Source organism: Protopterus annectens, chromosome 2.part1, assembly GCF_019279795.1.
Source record: "Protopterus annectens isolate FY-2018-M chromosome 2.part1, PAN1.0, whole genome shotgun sequence".
Taxonomy (NCBI): domain Eukaryota; kingdom Metazoa; phylum Chordata; order Ceratodontiformes; family Protopteridae; genus Protopterus; species Protopterus annectens.
Window position 1 is genome coordinate 678,291,624 of NC_056729.1, and position 13,081 is coordinate 678,304,704.

At 37.9% G+C, this 13,081-nt stretch overlaps 1 protein-coding gene across 2 annotated transcripts in view; it reads left to right on the forward strand.

Moving 5' to 3' along the window:
* The window catches only part of PDGFRL (platelet derived growth factor receptor like), a 601,289-nt gene that overhangs the window by 492,573 nt on the left and 95,635 nt on the right, over positions 1-13,081 (forward strand). The gene's annotated exons all lie outside the window — the stretch shown is intronic.

The following is a 13,081-nucleotide window of genomic DNA, read 5'->3' on the forward strand; positions in this document are numbered from 1 at the left end:
TGTAAATCCTGGTATTTTACAACTTTGTGTATCTTTATATGTAAGACACTGGGTGTAGCAATTTCAATGATCAATGCTACTTTTGTCTTTTTTTCATGGACGCATATATCTGGTTTTCTCTCATATATTTTTTGAAATGTTGGTAGTGGGTGATCCCATGTGATTTAAACTTCATAATTTTCTGGAATGCTTTGTGGCTCATGTTTCCAGTGTTTTTCAGCTGCTTCAATATTATACTGTTTGCACAATCCACAATGCAACAGTCTTGCCATATTATTATGCCTTTTGGTATACAGTCCTTCTGCCATTAGTATATCACAACCAGCAACAAGATTTGCAACTGTTTCCAATTCTGTTTTACAAACCCTACATTTGTCTGATTCTCCCACATGTTCAATGGAGTTTATAAACCAACGTGTAAGTAGTCCACTGTCTTGGGCCGCCAATATTAACTTTTCGTCTTTTGGTTTAAATCCACCTCTCCAAAACCATTCCTGAGTTCAGTCCTGATCACCATGAGGTTGTTCCAAAAGTTTTCTTTACTTGTAGCTATACTTATGCATGTCACACATTTCTTGCCTTCTAGTCTGATCCATCACCTTATATTCTTTCTTTTCTTTTTTGGCACATTCAGTTTCTGCCTTATTTTTATCTTCTTCTGGTTTGATTTCCATTCCCGCTTGACGCTAATATGCTTCTGCTAAACTAAGCAGGGAAGTCATCTTAGACTTATTCTCCTCATGTTTAAAAATATTTGCTATGTTTGGGTCTTGTGAGATCAGCAGATATGTATGCAGCCCCACAGATGCAGATCTATACATATAATCAGTTTCAAGGAGGCCCATACCACCTTCAGAATGGCGAATGTATCACCTTGGTATGCACTGATTTTTATAAATCGTTTGATGAGCATGAAGCATCTTTCTTGTTTTCCTGTCCAACCTATCCAACACCTTTTGGGGCCAGTCAATCACTCCAAAACTGTAAGTTAGGACAGGAAAATCAAATTGGTTTATAGTTTGTTCTTTGTTCCTAGATGTCAACACTTTTTTCAGTATTAATTTAAGTCTTCTAAAATATTCCATACTAAGTTTTATTCACATTTGTTCATGTTTTATTTTTGATCCTTTGTCAATTCCCAGATGTTTATATATTGCCACTAGCTGAAGTTCTTTTATATCACATTCCTGTCCCAAATTGATGTTTTCTTGGTGCTGCAACTTTCCTGCTTTAAAGGTTGCTTTTTCACATTTATCAAGACCAAATGAGATTCTTATATCATCTGAGAAAATTTTGACCACTTGCAGTTGTGCTTTCAGTTCCTCATCTGATGAATTATACAGTTTTAAATCATCTACAAAAAGATGAGGAGTCTTTACACTTTGTTGTTTTCTGAGAGCCAAACTGTAGATATGAACATTTTCAAAGTCCACCAGATTCAATAAGCATAACATTCCTTTGACAAAGTCAAACTGTGATGGTCCCATTGTCTGGAGGTCTCCTATGTCCTTGTTGTTAATTTCCATGATAATTCTTTCCATGGCAAATAAGACTAGTCAGACTAATGGGTCTGTAGTTTCCAGGATTTAAGGTCCTTCCTTATGAAGGGGAATGACTGTTACAGTCCTCCATTCAAGTGGTACTATGCTTGTTTTAAGACTGTAGTTAAATAATAACTCCTGAGGTCATTCCCATTTTAGACTGTACAGAAGGCATACTGGAATGTTATCAGGGCCCATTGAGTCACTGTGTTCCTAGCTTTAATGAGTGCAGCCAGTACATGCTCCCTAGTTATAGTTGGAGGGGTTATGTCTGAGGGTATTATAAGACATGCATAGAATGGGCGTGCCTTCGTTGAAGGTTGGACGTCGAGCTGGCACCTCGGCACAGTAAAAATCTACTGCCAATCATTAGTGGACCGGAGTTCCGCTGTGGCAACCCCTAACCGGGAAAAGCCGAAAGAAGAACAACAACAACATTGGGGGAATGGTTGGGGTGAGAGTGGGGTAAATTTGGAACTGAATTTGTCCATTAACAGGTTTGTTATATTGCCAGGCTCAGTGAATGTGGCACCATTAACTACCAGTTCAGCACAATGCTGTGTATTGCCCTTGAGGTTTCTGACATAGCTGTAGCAGGTCTTCTGGTCATCTTTCACCTGGGACCTATCTGAACCTCAATGCTGGCTTTGCTTGGACTACTAACTAGCCATCTTATTTGCCTATTTAGTTTGATGAGAGAGTTTTTATCTTTATAGGAATTACCCTTCCTGATTTTTGACAATTGTTTTTCTTTTTGTTGTATATCCTGTTTAATTTGGATGCCACCAGGACAGTTTGTTTCTGGAGCTAGTCCTGGAGTTAGCTGTGGAAGGTAGAGCAGCCTCTATGCAGTCATTGATATGGTTGTACAAATTTTCTGAAAAAAAATTCAGCATAGGTTGCTGTGCTCCCAGAGTTTGGAGGAGTATTGAATTTTGTCAAACTGTCCCTTAATAAAAAGGTAATTTGCTTTGGAATGCTTCAAAATTCTTATTGGTTTTAATGGGATTACAGAGTTGATTTTGATTTTAAAGTAGACAGCTTTATGGTCAGATCTTACCAAGGAGGATGAGATATTTGGGGGGATGCAGCATTCTCCATATTTGTAAGCAGGAGGTCCAGTATGTTAGAGCCACTATTTCATCACCGGTGTTTGTATTTACAAAGTCCAGGAATCTCTGTGCCTGTAGATATGAGGCTATGTAGGATTCAAGTCTATAGAGGGGTAACTAAAGTCTTCCATGAGTAGGATGTTAGGTTGGATGTTAAGTGTCTCCATTAGGTCCAAGTGTACATTGTGGGCTTCTTCAGACATGGAAGGTGACCTATAGCTGGCTAGGATATGGTACGTGATTGTCTCTGGTGATCTGCACCTACAGGAACTCCAGCAAGTCCTGCTATTGACCAGCCTAGAGGTATGCTTGTTACTGATGTATATTGAGACACCTCCACCTTCAGCCCTTGTCTGAGCAGCTACTGGTCTAAAAGTGTGGAAGGCACTGAAATCTCTCTGTCGATTTAAACCATGTCTGTGTAACTGCACAAATGTATATATTCTCAAGTGTGAGGAGATATTAGAGAGGGTGTCATTTTTTTTATTTAGGCTGCTGGCATTGAGCAGTCACACCTTGAGGTTTCGATAAGTTGATTTTACTATGTTGGTAAGTTTGCCAGTTTGTCATTGCCTAACAAAGGCATTATGGGGGTGGATAAATTTTTAACAAGTATTCAAAAGCTTAGAGGGGAGAGATGCAGACCATCCTTGTCAAACCAACATGATCTGGTAACCATGTCCTCCCAACATGACAAATATTGGATCCCCTTAGAATGACACCAGAAAGACAGTCAATTGTTGAAGTCAATAATTTTTTTTTTGCTTGTATTAATTTTATGAAGGCACAAATAAGCAACTGGACAGTTATTCCATAGCAAGAAATGTGGATTGAAAGGACACACTTTGTGTATGCTCAAAATCTGCCCATGAGAAAGCAGCCAGGACCTGTAAACAAGTCATCATACCAGGAGAAAGAGTTGATCCTGACAAAACTGTGGCCAAATGGCAAAGTATTAAAAGTTGGAGACAGTAGAGTGTTTGTGGAAAATGGCAGAAGAAAAACAAATTTATTCCAGCAATCAGGAAAATGGCAGAAGAAAAACAAATTTATTCCAGCAATCAGGAAATCTTGAGAGGTAGGTGTGAGATTCAAGCTGCCGTATCCAGCCGTCTTCAGAATATTTTTTTCTCCTGGAGGATCAAATTAATTTTTGATGCAGAACATGCTAAGGAGGAAATACAAAATTTTGTCCAACAAAAAGCAAGCCATCAAACAGAAGGGGGCTTTGCTTCTCAGTCTTCTGATAATAAAGCACATGGACAGACTTCTCCAGTGAAACCTTTTCCATAGTTCCCAAAGAAAATACATGAGAGACAGAGAAAAGTGCAAAGGTTGAATAGAAGAATCAGGAGTACCTTGGAACTGAACCTGTGTCAGGAGTTGGAAGATGGAGATGAACAGGAAGAAAACCAGCAACACAGAAATTATTGAATACATGTGAGACTACAAATAGAAATACAGCTGTATGAGCTAAAGTAGAAAGTGTTGGCTTTTGTGACTTTGTTAAACTTGTGGGAAACTGAAAGTAATTTGCCTCACTTCATATCATTAATGTTTGGAAGGACACTCACAGGAGGGAAGAGGAAGGAGAAAGGTAAATGCAAGTAAAACAATTTCTGCTCAATAGTATTTCTATGAAATGTCATGATGTAAATTGCATATTTTACAGTAAAGCAGTTTAGTTCTTCTATGTGATAAAGATACCATAGTATACATATCCCTTTTTTTCTTCTTTTTTAATATTAAGAAATGTTGGCTTTAGAATGCATAAAGAGAAAAAAAAGCTAGACAAAAAAATGAAGCATGTTTAACTTTAATAGGCTGTAATTTTGTGATGTTGAGGTGAAGGATGGGGTGCAAACATACACAGATCAAAATATATGTAGAAGCTGATGTTTTCTCTTGCTTTTGCATTGCTTAACGTCTAGATTAAGACCCTTTATTAAACACCTTTATTGAATTATCACTTGTGACATAGGCAAATTTACATTTATATAAAAGTAATCAAACTGTATTAACAAGTTCATGTTTACAAACATTATACTTGACATATATTGCTTTGTATCATATAACCTATCCGACATTACATAAATTATTCAATTACTGCCCTTTTTTAAACAAGAAAAATATTTATTAAACCATCACTTACTACATAGGTAATCATACATTTATATAAATGAAAATAAAACACACCGACACAATCCTAGTTGCAAGCATTTTACATCACAAACCATACTGGCACACTCCCATTTGCAAACATTATACATCACTTATAATCTACCCAATCATTTCAGTCAAACATTACATAGCTCATTTAAGTTCTACCTTCTTTTAAAATGCATTCCTCCCCTGTATGTATTGTTCCCACAATTCCCATTTTTATAGGTTCATAGGTAGGTACTAGGCTATTGGCCCTAGGGCCTATACAAGCCTAGCCAAAAATGTACCCTGGCTTTCGCCACCCAAGAAAATTATTTTCCTGTGCCCCTGTCAAGCAGAAGCACGGAAGTGATCCCTGGGGTGAATTTCCTATTACCCATCCAATCATTAAAAATTAATTTCCTATTACCCATCCAATCATCAAAATTTTTCTTGAAGAGTGCTAATGAGGAGCTCTGTTTGACATAGATAGGTAGTCTGTTCCAGAGTATGGGAAGTCTCTGGGACAGGAATCTATCCCTCCAGCATGTTCTGTTTATTGTGGTGACAAGGTTTAGGCCCCTAGAGCATGTAGCTCGGAGGGATTGGGATTTCTTTAAGTGGAGCATGTCCAACAGCTCTGGGTTTGACATAGCTTTGTATGTTAGGCAGAGATCGCCTCTGAATAGGCGATATGCGATGGAGTAAAGCTGGAATTTTTTGAGACGGTCTGCATAAGGCATCTGTTTGAGGCCAGTAATCCTCTTTGTGAGGTATTTTTGCGTCCTTTCCAGTTGTTGTAGATGTCTTGTGAGGTACATACCAAAAGGGGCGTTGTACTCTATAATGGGTCTAATGAGTGATGAGTAGAGGGGAACGATGACCTCTTTTTTTCTGGATGAGAAACCTTTTGTGATGAGGTGTGCCACGTAGAAAGATTTCCTGACCACTTTGGCAATGTGATTATCAAAGGAGAGACTACTGTCCACCTGTGTCCCAAGGTCTCTTATTACACTTTCGGTGTTAAGTAGACTACCGCCTATGTGGTAGTTCATGGGTACAGAATTTTTACCAAAGGGGATGACAATGCACTTTTTGGCATTGAGCTTGAGACCATGTCTTTGACACCAGGCATCTGTCTCAGTAAGGCCCTTTTGTAGGATGTCCACATCATTAGGAGTTTCAATTATGGCTCCTAGTTTGCAGTCATCTGCAAGTTTAGTTAGCCAAAGACCTTCTGTGTTAGCCTGTACATCAGAGAAGTAGATACCAAACAGGAGAGGATCCAGGACTGAACCCTGTGGTACTCCACTTGTCACTGGTCTGAAGTCTGATTTGGAGTCTGCTACTTTCAAAGTGTGGGTTCTTTCAGTAAGCCAGTTGGCAACCCATCTTGTGACATAGGGATTTATACCTAATTTAGTGAGTTTATCTATAATTCCAGAGTGGGGGATGGTGTTGAATGCCTTGGCAAGATCTAGATAGGCTGTGTGAACTACCTTACCCTCATCTATGGCTTTGGTGACTACTTCAAAGAAGTCTATCAGGTTTAGGAGACATGATCTGCCTTTTACAAACCCAAACTGTGTGGGGTCCAGGGTTTGGAGATCTCCAATGTCTTTGTTTATGAGTTCCATGATGATACGTTCCATGGCCTTGCAGACAAGGCTTGTCAGGCTAATGGGGAAGTAGTTCTCTGGGTCTGTTGTGCCCCCCCCCCCCCTTTGTGGAGTGGGATAACTGTCACGGTACGCCATTCAATGGGCACAAAGCCTGAGGTGAGGCTATGATTGAACATGGTACTTAGGTGGGGTGCCAGTTCATTCTATAATTCATGTAGAAGGCAGCCTGAGATGTTGTCAGGTCCCATGGATGCTGTGTTCTTGTCTTTGGACAGTAGAGTTTCTATCTGTGCAGCCGTGATTACAGGAACTTTGCAATCTTCCGGTATAAAGATGGGCCCTTTAGGGGGTGAGATGGGGGTAAAATTAGCACTGAACCTATCTGCCAGGATGTTGGCAATATCAGTTGGTTCTGTATATTTAGTGTCATTGTATACCAAAAAGATTGGAAATTGTCTCAAAATGTTCCACAATACTGTAATGTCTCTTTCTGGTTTTGTTAGGCATAAAATAATATCTGCAAATCGAGCCCGCTTTTCTTGACTACCATACCAATTATATCCTTGAATTTCTGAGTCCCTTATTTTCTTTGCCAATGGTTCTAAACAAAATGCAAATAAAGGGAAAGAGGACAACCACTTGGTTCCTCTGCTCAAACAGAAATTATTAGAGAGGACCCCATGCACTTTAATTTTCGCTTCTGATCCCTCATATATACTCCTAATCAACCTTATAATTTTTTCAGAAAATGCAAATGCTCCAATTGCCCTGGTCATAAAGTTCCAGCTTACTTTGTCAAATGCTTTCTCTGCATCAAGACTCAGCAACAACAATGGTATTTTCTTACATTCTGCTTTCCTCTGTATCATCAGTGTTCTGTTAATGTTGTCAAATGTTTTCCTCTCCTCTACAAAACCACATTGATCCATATCTATCAATTTTGGCATTCCATTTGCCATTCTTTTAGCCATTATAGACATGAACACTTTATAATCATGATGTAGATTTTAAATGAACCTGTATGAAGCTGGATCTGATGGATCTTTACCTTCTTTAGGTATTACAGCTACCACTGCTTTCTTTCAGGAAGTTTGTACTTCTCCTCCTCTTAAATTACTGTTAAAAAAGATACAGATCTTTATTATTTTTTTCCCTCCTAGCTTCCAAACTTCCACAGGAATACCATCTATTCCTCGGGACTTTCCTGTAGGATTGGTTATACATCACAATTTTTATCTCATTTCCTCCTATCCTAACCATTAGTAATTCAGCCTCATCTGCCACTAACCTTGGCATATTTAATTCTTCCACAAACATTTCCATTTGTATCTTTTCTTAATTTGGGTATTTCTCCACTTTATACAGACTTTCACAGAATTTCTGAAATATCTCTTTGTGTCTTTCAGCTTTTCCCGGTTAGGGGTCGCCACAGTGGAACTCCGGTCCGCTAATGATTGGTAATTGATTTTTACGTGCCGAGTTACCAGCCCTGATGCACAACCTTCAACAAAGGTATGCCCATTCACGCATGTCTCCACGCAGAAGACTAGCTGAGAATCGAATCGGACAGCATCTTACTGTGAGGCGACAATGCTACCGCAGCACCACCACCGCGGGTTAATTTCTGAATGAGCTCTTGTTACCTTCCTTGTTATAGCCTCATAGAATGAGACCATTCTACTCAGAGACATTAATATTGACTGGCAAAAATATCATTCTCCTCCTCTTCCCATCACATTAACCTCTATGGATTTCACCAACTTATCACAACTCCTACTCGCTTCATAAATAATAACACTAAATGCTCCACCTTAGACTGGATTCTCACCTCTGAGCCTTCCTTTTATCACAACCCCAGTACCCTATCTGACTCCCTAAGTGGTCATTTCCCTATTTGAATCCAAAGACATTCCTCCCAAGTGCCAAAATACCATCAATACAGAGACGGTTGCAACCTTTCATCATTCAGTGACGAAACATTTAATAACATGCCCTCTTCTATTAACTGGAGATACTTGAAATACCTTCCCCTTAATGATGCTATTCTAACTTTTAATCACACTTTCCTTGGAATTCTTGACTCTGTAGTGCCTTTAAGAAAAATCAGAATCAAAACTTCATTCTCTCCCTGGCTCTCAAACGATACTTTAACTCTTATGATCAAAGGGGCAAGTATTGGAAACAATGTCCGAAAACTAAATCTACAACACTCTTTCAAAGATATAAAGAACTCTGTAACCTATCAAAAAACAGATCAATAGAGACATGAAAAATTCTATTATAATGCCCAATTCACCCATAATACTAAGCCAAAAAATAATAGAATTTTACATCCAGGTCAGCCTACCACTATGACCCCTATCTCAGCAATACTCTCCAAGAAACTGCCACCTTACTAAAAATTCACATTTCATTGACTCTATTCAAAAACTAACCAATACCAGCCAAAGTCAAATCCCATCTCACTCTACACACATTGAAAGCAAAAATAACCCCTTCTCTCTCCACCCTGTCGCCACCACTTACATAAAGTCCCTGCTACTAAAACTAAAACCATGCTCTCCCTCAACTGACAACCTGCCTCCACTCTTTCTTAAAGTTGGTGCCCATTTTATTGCCTACCCTGTCTCAATTCTAGTAAACAGATCTATCCAAGAATCCACTGTCCCAGATACATGGAAATCTTTCTATACCACAACACTACACAAAGGAGGTAACTCCACAGACCCATCAAACTACAGACCTATTGCCATTCTCTGACCACTCTCCAAAATCCTCAAAAAATGTATTCACAACCAGCTTCTTAAGAACCTAATCAATGAAAACCTACTGACCCCTTCTCAACATGGCTTTAGGCCTAACCATAGCACTTCCATTGCCCTCCTGTCCTTCACTCACACTGCTACTGAAGCCAAGGACAAAAATCTTCTTGTATCTTGTGTGACACCCGTGCACTGGCTCAGTAATCAAAGAGCCTCAATCCTTACCCGTAACACCAATGAGGGGCATCCACATTGGGAAGATAACAAGTACACACAATAAAGTACAAATTCCCTTAAGAGCACACAGAGATCACAGTCGGTCTGGGGCTGGTTTCTCCTTTTTTCTACAGATCACCAATAAGACTCCCCACTAGAATATCTATAGGGTTCAGATCTCAGCCAGGTGGTCAAGCCAAAACCTCCAGCACCCTCTCTGTCCAACCAGTGCTTCGTGTCCCTGCCCAACTAGCTGACACACACACACTTTAAGATTTGATTTTATATACAAACACACAGACACTCCTAAAGAAGGTTGGCACAGGTTCACTAGTTATGTCCCTCCCGCCCAGACTATACAGTAGTATCAACTGCCACCAACCACCCTTATCAGCTACTATAAAGGCCCTTACAAAAGGGTGTCCAGTTCTACTGTGCAATGTTATTATTATCCAATTGGTAAGTGTGACTAAGGCCAAGACTATTCTAAGGTGACTTGTACAGTATTACTAAATATTTGCCAGTACTCTAGGAGCTTAATTATAACTGTGGTGGTGGTAACTAACTCTATGAGCTTAATTATCTCTACACAAAACAGCCGCAGTTAAAAGGTTTAAAAATATTTAATAATAAAAACACAAGACAATACTCAGTGATTCAACACAGTGACACTAGACAGTTCAGAAATTAGAGGAAATACTTTAAAACAACATTGTAGGACAGCCTGACATAAATATAGAAAACAGCTAGACTAATCTTGCTATTCCTATCTATCTCTAAGAGAAATACTAGGATCTAAATTCTACTTACAGAGAAAAGCAAAGTGCTGGTGAGTTGTCAGATCTAAAGACAAATACAAAATACCCTTCTTTCTTTCCGAGATTGTCCTTAAATTGATAATACACATTACTGCTGAGTCGTTTCAGATTACATCATTCTTGTCTATTCTGATTTAGTTCCCAGGCTAACAGAACTCAAAATTTAACATTTCTTTGTGATCTGCACCTGCCAGGAAGCCACAGCAGTAAAAGACACTTTACATGTAAAACCTAGTAATTATCTCTGTCTTAGGACAAATTAAAGAATTTCCAGCTACAGACATCCTGTCTCCGAGCTTGAGATCACACACAGTTGTAAAATTCTTTACTTATCAGCTTTCTTCCAGCAGGGTGCACTATGGTTACATTATTGAAGCTCAGCACATAACACAGTTTTCTTACATTTGTTACACAAGCCTGTGGATCATATTAATATTTACAATGACATAGAATTATTTACAAAATTCTATCTAGCTAGGCTTGCAGCCTTCACATCTTGCCTTTTCCTTGACCTCTGAAAAGCTTTCAATACTGTCTCCCATTCCAAACTACTTGCTAAATTAAATGAACTTGCCTGTCCTTCTCTTTCTTCCATGGTATCCCTTAGCTTTGCAACTCATTCACTCTGTAGCTCTGATCAGAACCTTCTAGACATCTAGAAACCTAACAAATATTGGCAAACTTCAATACAAAAACTCTGTATCCCTAGAATGGAATAAGCTTCTTCCTAATATCCATAACATTAATAGTAGCAGCTCCTTTAAAACTGAAGTTAAAAACTACTTCCTGAACTCACAATCCTGCCCTTGTCACAGTCCTCCTTAAACTTTCATTTCCTCTCTAATTTTTATCTTTCTCCTCTCTTTTACTATTCGGAATATGCTGGTCATATTCTCTCCACTCTTACATATGCAAAACTAACTTGCTGTCTGCACATGCTAATATATATATATATATATATATATATATATATATATGTATATATATATATATATGTGTGTGTGTGTGTGTGTGTGTATGTATATATATATATATTTGTTTCTTTGCATGTATTTTGTTTAATTGTACTTTCCAGGTATTCCATGTGATTTCTTTATTTTTACAATTCATATATTTTGTATTTGTCATATTCTTTCTTTGTACTTTGCGATTTCATAAATCTGTATGTTGCATGGTGGAGTTTTTTCCTCGTTTCTCTATTGAAGAAGGGCCACTCAGCTCAGTTGGACTAACCCAGTCAACAAATGTCAAATAAATAAATTACCTCCCTATGCTTGGTGACAGCTGTTTCTACTTTCTGCTGCCTGAGCTGTTATGCTAAAAGCTTTTGTGCTTTAGTGTTATTATAAAAAAACAGTTGCTTAACAGCAATCTTTCTAAACTCATGCACATTATCAAGGTAATCTCTTATTTTCTGCTTAGCATTCTGAAGTTGATCTTTTTCTTGTTCTGTGAGATTCCCCTATTCTGTAATACTTTACATGTGTCTGTCCATCTAAATATTCATATTACTTCTTAACCATAGCTCCCTTTCTTTTATTTCCAACCTATTTTTAAACTCCACCTTAATTTTATCCGACATCCTACCTATATTTTCAGAAGTAATTTCTATCCTCTCAAATAGCTTCTGAATAATCAATACCCATTCCTTAAATTCCTCCTTTTCAACAGATAGGCAGAAAAGCATCAGTGTTTCACTTTTATTTCATTACCGTGTGTTTTTATTTTGGTTATTATTGGCGCATGATCTGAAATAGTTATTGGTTGCATATCAAGACCTTCAGTTAAATGCACATGTTCCTGTGAAATGTAAATTCTTTCTAGCCTTACTCAAGTTTTTATATTTTGGAGAATAACATGTAAATACACAATGAACTCCTGTTACTAAATTCACGTATTCCATTCCAAATATTTTTATAAATTTCTTCAAAAATTGACCCCCCTTTGTTATACTTTCCCTTCTGGGCCTCCCAGACACATCTTCACTGCTGCAAATCAAATTCCAATCCCCACCTATATGTAATATCCCGTGCTGAAAACTGTTTATTTCTCCAAGAATTTTCTTAAGCTCCATTATAGAAGTTTTAAGTGGCATATAAATACATGCCAGTGTAATCCTCCTCCCTTGCCAGTATCCCCTTAGCACTACAAATCTACATCATTATATTTTTTATTCTCTTCTATCACTATTGGAATTTATATAAGTGTATCTATTTTCTTTTGTCCCTGATATTCTGCTGAATAACCACCCTGAAAACTTTTCTCTATCAAATTCACACATTCAGTTCTTTCCAGGTGTGTCTCCTGTAACATAGCTATTTGCACTGTACATTTTTAATATAGTTCACTATTCTTTCTTTTTTGTATTTATCTATGAGACCATTGATATTTAATGACATTACAGAAAGCATAATTGTATTAAAAAGTTATTATTCCCACCTTTTATGTATGACACCTGTTTGTTAAATGTATAATTCCAGATTTGCATTGCATGCGTACTCTGTTTGGCAGGTTGAACTTTTATATAGTTGTTTCTTGTCATATCCATTTCAGCCTATGTCACATCTTAAAAAAAGTTTTTGTTTTATTGAAAGCCATAAAAGTAACCCTTAAAACCTACTAATTTAAGACTAACACACAAAACTATGTTCATCTGCAAATACTGAAGTTTTACCATCTTAATACGAAGAAATGTCCCAAACTGACAGCCACACTCACAAACTTGAGTTAACATAAAAGAAAGGTTATCCATGTTAAGGCAGATGCATGGTGCAGCCTGTGTGCCTATGAAGTGCTGATTGGTTTTGTCTTATATTTATAGCTCTCCCAGTTGGGAAAACCCCTGAATGCTTTCAAAGAACATTATCT